The sequence below is a fragment of the Alligator sinensis genome, unplaced genomic scaffold (genome assembly GCF_000455745.1).
Source record: "Alligator sinensis unplaced genomic scaffold, ASM45574v1 scaffold1275_1, whole genome shotgun sequence".
Taxonomy (NCBI): domain Eukaryota; kingdom Metazoa; phylum Chordata; order Crocodylia; family Alligatoridae; genus Alligator; species Alligator sinensis.
The window spans coordinates 74,085-86,571 of NW_005843424.1; the positions used below are offsets into that span (position 1 = coordinate 74,085).

Below are 12,487 nucleotides of genomic sequence, written 5' to 3' on the forward strand. Positions count from 1 at the left end.
TGCAGCGCCGAGGCGCGGGCGGCACCGAGCCTCCGCCGGGACAGCTCCCGCACTGCTGCAGCTTTCCCCGGGCGGCAGCCTGAACCCACTGGAGAGATTTGCCCATTAACAGCATTTCTCTCTTCGTGGCTGAATGGTGAAATAAAACACAACAACCAAGACTTGCCCTTTCCTTTTCCTCTGATCCCTGAGCTGAGGGTCCCCCCTCACTGCACAAGTCATGGTGCGTGGTGGCCTTTGGCAACTTTGACCCAAATTTCCCGTTCATCATCTGTCCCCGTATGAACTTCACACTCTTAGAAGGCAGGGCCGGTGCATGCAAGACTGTCTCCCCAGGCCGCTTGTCCTCAAACTGTTAAAAGCAGTTAAAACGTGTGATGATATCAAGTTGAAAAGAGTTGTTCCCTCCCTTGCCCCATGTGTACCAATGGGGATATACAGATGAGAGATGCAATACTCTACAATCTGACCTTGTATACCAATGGGGGCATTTAAATAAACACCACTGGGCACATTTACTAGGTCTGTGTGAATAGGGAACTATTAGATTTGGGTTCAGATTTGGCCAGGTTTGGATTCGGATGCTAGTGATTCAATTCGAAACTCCAAATTGGTTTTCTGCTTCTATTCGGCCATAAGGTATGATGGGGAATCAATGAAATACCTATAACTTTTTTGTTTTGTGTGAGATGAAACTTGCAGGGGTAGTAGCCTCTGCTGAAAGCAGGAAGCCTGCAAAGTTTCAAGGAAATGGGTGTAGGGGTTTGTGGGAAACTGCACCTCAAGCTGCTGACAAGCAGAACTCATGACATGGGTGACCCTGTGTGTGTGTTAAGGCGCAGTGGGGAGAAAACTGCAGGCCTGCTGGGCCCTGCTGTGGCCACAAAGCCGGCCAGCTGTCAAAGAGAGAGGTGCATGGGTGGGGGTTCTGGGGCCCTGCACCTCTGGCTGCTAACAGGCAAAACTTGTGACGTGGGTGGGTGACACTGTGTGTGTTAAGGTGCACCCTCACTGGCACTGGGACCTCTACACAACATGGTAGTGTGCCCAGTGTGGTCTCCTCCTCCCCTATAGCCTCAGTCTGGTCCACCACTTTACATGACAACAAGTAAAATAACTTAGTGACTGACTGACTGCTCTATAAAACTCTTTAGAAAGGAATTGACAGCAAGCAGTAAAAATGTTGGGTTGTGTATTCATGGTGTGCGATGGCTTACCTTGTGCTTTTATGTCTATATGTTTATTATGAAAAAAAAAAAGAATACTTAATGGGTTTTTCAACCTGAAAGCTTCCTAAGATATATTTTTTTTGCCAGGCTGAGGAAGTACCTGCTGTACTTCCCCTCCCAGTGACAGCGGCCTGCCCCAGCCAGGAACAGTGATCCCCTGGAACTTCTCCATTTGGTTCTCCAGTTCCCTCAGTAGGGGGATCACCTGGCTGAGGAGGGCATTGCCAGTGCTAAGGGTCTCATGGCATTGAGGAAGGGTTTGAGGACCACCAAGATCTGGGAGATGGTACCCCACTCAGCTCTGTTCAGGGGGCCGCTGATCCCGATCTCCCCAAGCAAGGCCATCTCATGGATGGCCTTTTGTTGCTCCACCAGCCTTTTGAGCATCAGGTATGTGGAGGTCCACTGAGTCTCCACATCTGGCATGATTTTGTGCTGTGGGATGCTGAGCTCTGCCTGTTTCTCCCTCAGCATCTTGCCCCATCTTGATGCTGCAGTGGAAGTAGCCCACCGCCTTCCTGCTCCCACCTTGATGCTTCAGTGGAAGTAGCCCGCCGCCTTCCTGCATTTTGAAATCGCCTGGCTTGTAGCAGTCGTGGTGGTGGCGCCATCACCAGCAGCCCTGTCTCCCTCCAAGGCATCCCTGACTATGAGGTATAGCCTGTGTGCCACACAGCGGAGAATTGACAAAGTTGACATCATGGAGAGCCTTCACCACGTTGGCCTCACTGTCGGTGACCATGAACCCACGGGTGAGCTTGGCTGCCCAACGAGCCACCCCTGTACCATGAGGTTCATGGCCCCCATGATCTCCCTTGCCATGTGAGACTCATCTAGCACCCCAGCTAGGAGGAGAGCCCACCAAAGGCCTGACTGATCGCACCACTGCTGGTGCCTATTTCTGGACTTGGGGGAGGTGGTGCAGGTGCAGGGACATCAGGTGCAGACACTGTTCCCATTTCCTTGCTTCCACTGACAGCAAAAGCATCATGGTTGCTTGGGAAGAGAATGTGTCTATGTTTGGGGGGTGGAGGGGGACTTGCAGCTCTGGCTCTCCCCCTACCCCCTCTCCCTATCCTGCCAGAAGACCTGGCACCTGCCTTTCCAGCACGCTTCATATTAATTTTTCCTGTGCTGCAAAAGGTGTGTGTGTGTGCGAGATGCTCCTTTTGTGTTGTGTGTTTTATTCCCTCTGTGTTGTGTGCACGCACTGGACTCCTCTTTGATTATTAATAACTATATATGGTGTCTTCTGTGCTGCTCTATTAATGTGGATGTGTGACTACTACTGTACTTCTTGTTCTATTTCTGTGTTGTGATGTGTACCTAAAAGGATGTATTTCCTTCTTCTAAGACCCTGAGTTCTGTGTTAGGCTCAATCTGAATCTGACTTCTGTGTTGTCTTCAGTCTATGTGTAAACTAACTATAATAATATTAATAACTACTATATATAATCTGACTCTCTTCTCCTATGAATATCTGATTTTTCCTCTTCTATGTATGTATATTATAAGTGTGTGTGTGCATGCCATCTGTGTGCCTCCCTGCACAGTGATGGATCACTCTGAGCTTTCTGTTTTCAAATTTGGAAAAAAAAAAGAGGGGGGGATATAAATTGAAAGAAATTAATTGGATAGTATTAAGTAAGAGATGCCAAGCCCAAGCCCATCCTTTCTAAGAACAAAAAGGAGCAGACAAGTTGCAACCGACTGACTATGAAACAAACCATGCAGCACAGTGCCTTTCTGATGCTGTTGCTCACTCAGAACCAGCTCAGAAAAGGCACAGCAAGCCTGCGGACAGAAGCTTTTATGCAGTTTCTATGTCCCACCCTCCAGACACTGTAATTGGAAGGGCAGTCAGAGAGAAATCATGCTTGCTGGCCACTTAGAAATGTCAGTCTACCTCCTCCCCCCCTCCCCCCTTCCTCTTCTAAGTTTCTGTTTCCCCATGCAGACAGCCCTCTGAACTGCCGAATGTTTTCTGAATCGAAAGCAGCTAGTGATTTGATTCGGACTCGCAGATTTGGCCTCTGAATCATCTATATCTTTTCTGAATCCATATCGTGGTCTGAAGCTTTGCACAGCCCTAATGTTTACTGTTTAACTGATTAATTAGCTCTGCAGTAAATGTCTCAGCATCTACATGTGCACCCCTGTGAGGGTGCAGGAAACTGAAAACCCCACGGCAGGATAGTACATGTAGTTACAAGCACTGCCCTGCTGCAGAGTCTTCTTGTGAGCAGCAGCAGCGCACATGTAGACCCTGATCCAGCTGGATGGGGCACAAGAGTGCTTCAGTGGGAGTTAGCTACAGGCTAGCCCCACAGTGAAGCACCCTCATGCCCCAGGCACCCCCTCTGCAGCGTGTGAAACCAGGTTGGAGCAGCCCTAGGCTGGCAGGCTGCACCCGCCTCCTCTGGAGCCTCTCCCAGGTGGGGTTGCTCTGACTGGGCTCCACTTGCGGTGCATGACTAAACTGTATGGCTGAGCGCTCTGGGGTTAATTGCTCCCAGGCACATGTTCAGATGGCACATGCGGGAACCAAAAACTCTGGAGCAATAAGCTCTGTAGTTTATTCTTGTGCACTTACTCCATGTGTAGATGCATCCACTGAGAGGTTGTCACACAGGTACAGGAGCAGCAGTGTTATGTCAGTGTGTCCCCAAGGCCATCCCTGCCTAATGTGGGGTTGGTAATCCTGGCTGCCTTCAGGTGGGGCTGGGCCAGGTGTGGTCTGGGGCTCTGCTCTGTCCTCATTGCTGCTTTGGCAGCAGGGGCATGTAGCTGGGAGGGGTGCCCCTGCTGCTCCATGAAGTGCCCTAACAGGCAATTAAACCACCTACCCGAAGCTCAGGTGCAGTGACCCTGAGTACACGTGCTCTCTCTCCCCACAGGTAACTCCTCTGGTACAGACCAGCCAGGGGACTGCGGCAGAAGAGAACGGAGTGAAGTTGCTGCAGCCAGCCGGGTTGGACAGTGGTAGCACTTGCTAAGACCCTGTTGGCTCTGGAGCTCCGAGCAGTGCCCAGGATAGTTTTGAATCCATTCATTCGAATGCAACCCAGACACAGCTCAGTGGGTGGGTGTGGCTGGGTAAAACACAAGTACAAATTGTATTTGAAAAGTGTTTTATCGAATCACCCCACGTAGCTGAGCCGTGCCTGAGCCACAATCGAGTGAGTGGCTTTGAAATTGTCTTGCAAGGGCTCTGCCCATACTACCAAGCCCAGGTGAATTAGCTACAGTTGAGTGCATCAGGTCACCATGCCCGGATACTGGGATTTGATGCCTTATGCAGTGGAAAAAAAGAGGGAGAATGGATCCTGTGTCAAGGCTGAGCCTATATATTTCCAGGAAGACTCTCAGAAAGGAGAAGGACAGACTCATGTGACCATGCCTTTGCAGGGTGGAGAGAGAAGCACAAAGTCTCCTCAAGGTACAGCCCTGTCCTGCGATGTTCTGCTTTCCCCCTGCCCAGGTGTCAGGACCAGGAGCACAGCATAGGCCTCCTCCTCCTCTAGTAGTGGCTGCTTCATGCACAGAAGCAGGGTCCAGTGAAGGAGTTGGCCTGTGGATTTTGTCCCCAGATGTCCCATCCTTACCGTCTCCCACTGCAACTGGTCTTTGACTAATTGCTCCTAAGGGAGCAGGGACAGAGTCATTGAAAACTAGGAACCAAAGATTTCTGCTGTTAAGGACAGTGGCATGATTGCTTTTCCATTTGAAATTATTTTAATTCTTTTAAATGTTTTCTAGCAAAAGTTCACACCTTTCCCTCCCACAAGTGCCCCTACCTTCGCCTTCAGGTCCTGCTGTTCCTTCTCCCAGTATAATTAAGTCCATTCTCCTTCTGGTGCAGAGACATCATGCACAGTTCCTAGTTATTTTTCTTTCAGGCTGCCCGGCCACGGTCTCGCCATGGATATATCTCTTGCTGATTCTGAGTGTGGCTCTCAATCTCTGTCTTGTAATTCCCCTCATCGCACACTCAGGTGAGTGAAGAGCCTGCACTGACCCCACCTAATTCAGACCTGTGTCTGTCACACGGATGCTTTTCCCTGTGCCCCTCACTCCCACAACTTATCTCTTCCTCAGCAGTCAGATCTGGCATTGTCAGGTTGTCCTATTTTGAGACCTGGGGAAATACAGTCATCTGAGCTAGAGTTCGGATGCAGTAGCGGGGGTCACTGGGCCCTTGGTGGCTGTGCCATCTCCTCCCTTCCATAAACTCACTAAACTCCATCCTGCATCCAGGAAGGCTGGAGACGCTGGAGCTGTGGTTGCACGGTGCGTGCTTCACCTGGATGTTGTAGAGTGTGGGTTGGTAGCCCATGGCCTGCAGGCTGCATCCAGCCTGCAGAGTGATTTTTATCTGGCCTACTAAGCCTGGAGATTGGCCGGGTTTTGCGGGGAGGGGACCCCTGGAGCCCTGAGGGGATCTGCACACATAGTGGTGGCCAGGAGAAACAGCCAGACGCTTGCTCAGAAGCATTGCCCAAGTGAGGGACATGATGTCAGCCTTCGTTCTTAAAGCTTGCTGACCAGCCTGAGGCAGGATGCTGCTCCTGCAGGTACAGGGCAGTTGCAGCATCCCACGGTGGCGGGTTGATGTGACCGGTTGTTTGATCCTCTTGGGGCTCCCTGCAGTGAGGTGTTTGGAGAGGAGCTCTGTGCCAGCCCTGCATTGCGCCCCTGTTCTCTGCCCCCATGGTGCTGACACAGGCACAGGACCCTCTGAGCAGATGTGCAGGTTCAGTCGGGCACCTCGCATGCAGGCACCAAACTGCAGCTCCTGCCAAGGAGGGTGGGGTTGGAAACATGGGTCTCGATTTGAGGCTGTCCCCTTGGGAGCTACAGGCAGTGCTAGCCCTGTGGGTTGGCGAGGGAGGGAGGCCTCCCAGGAATGAGCCCAGGGACTCGTAGTGCAGCGTGTCAGTGTTCAGAGGGGGGATCTGCACTATGTCGCCACTGAGGGCTTGTTTCCTGGTTACAGAAGGGCAAATATCTCACCCTGTTCTTTTTCTGTCCCCAGCAAAGAGGCCTGAACAGCATCCAGCTGCTCCTGCCATCCCCGTGCTGTCCTGTCCTGCTGGCTGGATCGAGTACCTGGGGAGATGTCTCTGAGGCCAAGGGGAGCTGGGACTCCAGCCAGAGCAACTGCTCCTCTCTCGGTGCCTCCCTGGCCAGGATTGACAATGACAAGGAAATGGTGAGGGACGCAAGTCCTGGGTGCCACCGCTCAACAGGCCTTTCCCGGGGCCGGTTGGCAAAGGGTGTTTTGTGCCCAACTCAGTTGGCCCCTGGGGCAGCTCTAGTGTGCAGCACCTTCCACCTGGCGCTGGGGAAACGGGGGTGCTCTGCACTGCTCCAGGCACACTCCCCTGTGCCCTTGCCTTACACAAGGAAATGGTGAGGGACGCAAGTCCTGGGTGCCACCGCTCAACAGGCCTTTCCCGGGGCCGGTTGGCAAAGGGTGTTTTGTGCCCAACTCAGTTGGCCCCTGGGGCAGCTCTAGTGTGCAGCACCTTCCACCTGGCGCTGGGGAAACGGGGGTGCTCTGCACTGCTCCAGGCACACTCCCCTGTGCCCTTGCCTTACACATGATGGCAGGAGAGAGGTAGGGCTGCTGTACTGTTTTTGGTGGGGGTTAAATCACTTTTTCATATATTTTTAATAGACCTGGAACTCTTTCATAACTGCCTGATGCCAAGAGCCGGGGCTTGAAGGAAGTAACAAATTCAGTGAGCTCCACAGTAAAACCTTGAGGGCTGTAGACAGTGCAGGCATGTGACGGGGTGGGAAAGAGCTGAGGCCTGAGGCCAGCACTCAAAGGATGGCCGGGCTGAGAGGAAGCAGTGTGCTCCACGTGATGGAGATCCCATGTTCTGCCACTGCCTTCCCAGGGCAGGAAGCTGAAATGCCTCATCTGCCAGCTCAGCCCAACAAGACCCAAAATGCATCTGAAAATGCAGCAATTGCTCTTCATTCAGAATTTTTTTTTTCCTTTCTTGAATGTTCCCAGAGAAAACTGCTTGGCTGTATCCAGCCATGACAGATCACTTCACATCAGCACTGAATGGCTGCCCTGGTGCCTCCTGACGGCAGGGGTGTTGGTTCCTCTTTGCTTTGCTCTCTCCTATGTGCTCCCGTGGTCGGGCAGTGCGCCCATGGTGCTCAGTGGTGCCTCAGCCAATAGGGAAACTCTCATGCATCACTAAAGACACAGCCTGGGCGGGGAGCCTGGCCCATAGGAGGGTCTGGGGACAGGAGGCACCAGAACTACCACATCCATGAGGCTGCACAGCCGATCAGATGCTGCACATGGGCTAGTGCTGAGCTGACACACAGCAAAACAGTTCCCCAGGGGAAAACTGAAACATTGCAAGGAAAGTGGTGTTCCTCTCTGTGAAGATGCTCCTAGGGAAACATGTTTTTGTTGCAAAAACCCTTCTGAGCCAACATCCCAAGTCATTGTGCCAAGAAGTGTTCCTGTGGTATGACCCAGGTGGATGGGGGGAGCAGGCCTGCACTGCCCTCCTGGGGGAGCGCGGGCTAGGACCGCGAGAGGCAGTGACACTTCTCAGTGCAGAACGGGCCCAGGCTGAACCATCTGTCGAGTACCCGCTCAGAGAATCAGCACGGACTGTCAGAGGCCAGTGGCTTAGTTGTGTAATGTCTGTCTGCTCTCTTTGTTTTTCTGACACAGGCCTTTCTAATGCGCTATAAAGGACGCTCAGACTACTGGATTGGCCTCCGGAGGGACCCAGGCCAGCCCTGGCAATGGGCCGATGGCACCAACTTCACTCACTGGTGAGTCCCTTTTAGACCTGTGAGTTGTGTCCGAGCTGTAGCCCAGAGGCTGGAAGAGGGGGTCTCTTTGCAGCACAGAGCCTGGGCTGAGACTCCTGGTTCTGCTGCAGGTTTTTTTAGGATCTAAACCCAGACACCCCGGGCTCATCTGAGCTGTCGAAGGGCAGTGCCAGGGAGCTGTGTGCAAGCTATGTGCATGGTGCCCCAAGACAAACCATGGCCCTGCCTTGGCCAGGCAGTGGGTGGGCTCTGGTGTGTGTGCTTGAGTTGGAGTCCTGTTGGTGTGCGCCTGACATGGCCACGTTACATAACCTTTCAGGGGCAGCACACACGACTTTGTGGCTCCCGTGCACCATCCTTCAATGGGGTAGAAGGGTCTGAAGGGCCAGAGTCTCCCCACCAGTCCCTGCTGTCCCACTGCTTCTGCTGACTGAGTTTGTTGCTGTGGCAGGTTTATTATACTGAATGAAGGACTCTGTGCTTACATGAATGACAACGATATTGCCAGCTCCAGCTGCACCAAGCAAGGACTCTGGCTCTGCAGCAGACCAGCCGAGGAACCCAAATGCAGTGAGTGACTAACGTGGGCCTGCCAGCCCACTCCTCTTCCTGGCTCTTGGACCCATCAGAGAAAGGCTACCTCAGGCACATGTCATCTGGGAGATGACATAAAAGCAGCAGCAAATGAACTGGATAAAAAAATCCCAGCTGGAGAATCCCCTTGAAAACTTTGAAGACGGGGAATGCAGGGGACCCTTGCAGGGTCCCCGTAGGCTCACAAAGAAGGAACCTCCAAAGGGCATGATTTGGCAGGAATTTAAACTGCAGGCACTTGGGATCTCATGTGCAGCGTCGAGGCAACAAATTCTTTCGGTGAGAGGATATCTCATAACCCTGCTCATGCCCCAAGCTGCTCATGGCGTGTGCAGGCTGTTACTTGCACATCTCCTGCTGCAGACTGAGTTGCTGTGTGCAGTGAACCGGCTCCCTTGTGGGGCCCAGTGGGTTTGGCAGCATTTGTGGGTTGTTGGTGGTGAGGCAGGGAGGGAGAGACTTTCTCCACATGTAAAAGAGGCAAGTCAAGCCAGGTGTTTAGCGATATTTTTATTTTTATTTTACTTAGTAAAACTTCTGCTTTTGGGCGGAGCTTTGTATAAGGAACCACAGCTAAACCAGTCTGCCAGAGCACACACTGCTTTCTGCTCATTTTTAGTTTCAAGGTGGAGGTCAGAGCTTGGTGATCCTGGCTCTGGGGCATGCAGCGGCCGAGGAGTTTGTGATTCATGTTGCTCAGACCTGTCAGGGGCCGTATGAGACGTGTGGGTACAGAATCGCAAGCTGTTGTTGACAAGGTCCCAAACTCTTCCTTTCTGCCTCCTTCACATCACTATCCAAATTGGCTCTGCCCTGTCCTGGGATCCATTGACACCTTCTCCTCGCCCTCTGCCCTGGGCACTGCTCATCCTCCCCTTCTCCCAGGAGGGCCCTGTCTTCTTCTACCCCCATTGATCTTAAAGGAAACAGTGACATTAGTTTGGGATCATCAAGGAACTCCTATGCAAAGGTCCTACATGGGATGTGTGTGTGGGAGGGACAAGTGTGGCTCTCCACAAGTCTCCTCTGCTGGTCAGCGCTTTGGCTTGGCAGCACGCTGAAACTCCTAACTTACTCAAAAAGCTGAAATTCAGCCAGAGGTGACAGGAGTTAGTGCAGGCTGGGCCCAGTCCCTCCTGTGCTGCTTCAGCTCACACCACCCAGGACTAACTGCCAGGAATCAGGGCTGGGAGCAATCTCAAGGGTCATCTTATGGTGTCCCCTGCACACAAGCCAGCAGTGCTGCCCCTAAGCCGTCCCAAACAAGGACCTGTTTTGAAGCCTCCAGGAAAGAAGATGCCATAAGCAGAAAAAATTACCGGGACCTGAATCCTTCCAGGGAGACTCCAAAGGGTTTCTCGTACATTGATTTAACTAGTCGGCCACAACAGCCTGGCCTATCTCACCAACCAAGCAGCTGGGTACACGTAGATCTTTCCTCCCTTACCATGGCAGAACTGCAGATACAGTTATGCAGCGTTGTGTCCTACAGCCCCGAGGCCTGTGGTACAGCATGATGGGATGGTTCAGAGTGGCTCTTTAATGAGATGGAGCCCTGGAGTCAGGCGGGTGCTGGGGTTAGTAGGTTAGTGCAAGGGCACATGACAGGCAGGACATTTGGATCCTATCCTGTCCCTCAGATGGGAGTGGGCTGTGCTGGGTGAGAGCAAGGAGGGGCAAGAAGCAGGATTCCTGGGGCCTCTCCCAGCTCTGGGATTGAAGTGTGTGTGGATCAGGGGGGTGGAAGGAGTGGTACAGATGGCCAAGAGTTAGGATACCGGAGTTATTTTCCCATTGGCCCCCACTGTTCTGCAAGCCCGCTTGTCTCTGCATCCCAGATTCCCCAGGTATGACATGGAAAGCAGGAAAACACTGGGAGGCACCATCAGCCTCAGTCAGATCAGGACAGTGTCTTCCTGGCAAATCCACTTAAAAGCATCACTGCAGGCTTCAGGCTGAATCTGATTTCCTTTCATTGCCCCTCAGCCCCTCCCCTTCACCTGGCTGGGCACTGGCAGCCTGTGGATCACAGCAGAGAGGACCTGTCAGGGAAGCTGGCCCATTAGGTGGGGTCAGCCATGTCCTGGCCTCATCCTATCGCATCCACTGATGCCCTCTCATGCCCTGCTCTGGGCCACCTTCCTCCCCACAGTGCATGAGGGCTGTGTCCTAGCACGGGCCAAACCCCAGGATCTCTTCTCCCACCCACTCAGATTCCCTGCCATGTTGCACACTGCTGCCTGCCCTCCTTGATATTTTACCCCCAGACGGTGGCCAGACTCTCCCAGGTTTTCCCCAGCCTCTCCAGTCCCTGCCTCTTCCCTGTCTCTGGTTGCCCGCAGCCCCCAATTCCCATGGCATCAGCCCTGCCTCCTTCTGTATGGCTTGTCTTCTCTCTGAGAAAACAGCTATCACTGGCCCCCTTCTCACCATCCTCCATCCACTCCCACTGAGAGAAAGAAAAGGGATTTTACTCCAAGTGTTGCTCATCGAGCTGAATTGAGCCAGGAGTGTTCAGCCAGGCCACCCCATCTCTGGTGAGGGCATGAATAGGCTGATCCAGAAGCAGCATAAACCTTGTGTCAGGTTCATGAAATCCTGTAGGGCCATGGGACGCAAGCTGTGTTCAGTGCAGTGTGCCACAACTCTGCTTGTTCACACCCCCAGATCTGAGCCATTTCAGCTCTGAGCTACTGTCTGCCCGTCCCTCTGCCCACCTCTCCCCATGCATGTCCCTCAGTCCAGAGCTCCCTCCCTCTGCTACTTCACACCCCATCCCTCCACTCCAGCTTGTGCTGCTTGGCATAAGACCACGAGGGAACCTAATGAATTTAAGTTGCCCCTGTCACATGGATCCTGGGACTAGCGATTCAGGGGGGATTGTCTACACCAGGGCTGTCCAGCTTCTGCACTGGGGGGCTGCCAGTCTTGCAAGCCACACACCACACAGGTTGCAGACCCCTGGGGTAAGCTCCACTGTGCACACAGCCCGGGCAGCTTGGCTCTCCCATTGTACACATAGCCCGACTTCTCCCTGCTGTGTGTGCAGCCTGGTCCCTCTGCGGTGTGCAGGCAGTGCGAGTAGCACACACTCACTCTTGGCCATGTGCATGCAGCTCCTCTCTTGCTGCTTGGGCAGCCCCGATTCCCCCTGCCCAGCATGTAGCATCCTCTCCGAACCCAGCCCTGCCGCTCCACCCTGCCCCGGGGAGCAAAGGCAGGGAGCAGGAGCTGGAGGAGGGAAGAGGAACCTGGTCACTCAGGCCATCTAAGCTGCCCTGGCAGTGGCAGCCAGGTGGGAGCCTGGGGGCTGCTTGTTAACCACTAAGGAGCTGCATGAAGCCCATAGGCCACCAGTTGGACAACCTTGGTTTAAATTCCTCAAGCCCTTGCAACATCCTGGTATTAAACAGCAAAGGGAACGGGGCCATCCAACTCTTTGGCAGCTAGGAAAGCTTCACTTCCACCATGGACCCTGCCAAGCCTCTTATGGTCAGGAGAGACATCGTGATCACCCAGGTGCTTTTCCCAGGGCAAGGCCTGTCTCTTGCTGTCCAGGCAACTGTCCCTGTGAGTTTCCCAAATGCAGAAAACTCAGGGAAATACCATGATCACCACGGTGGTTTTTCTCAGAGACAGGGGATAACCGCCTTTCTGGCATGGGGTAGTACATGTGGAGGTAATGGTTAGCTACCCTCCCACGTTCATGGCCCATGGGAAGATCTTGGCTTTATGCCCACTTTATGGAAATGGGAGACTCCTTCCTAGCTTGCTTCTGCTGCCATATGGCTGAGGGCAAGCAAAACTTGGGGGCATCCAAGCCCCAAGCCTCTGGGCTTGGGCCTGCACAT

The 12,487-nt window shown here is 53.2% G+C and overlaps 1 pseudogene; it reads left to right on the plus strand.

Moving 5' to 3' along the window:
- The first annotated feature begins 1,752 nt into the window (after positions 1 to 1,752).
- LOC106723250 lies at positions 1,753 to 9,230 on the plus strand (annotated as a pseudogene).
- Positions 9,231 to 12,487: the final 3,257 nt, after the last annotated feature.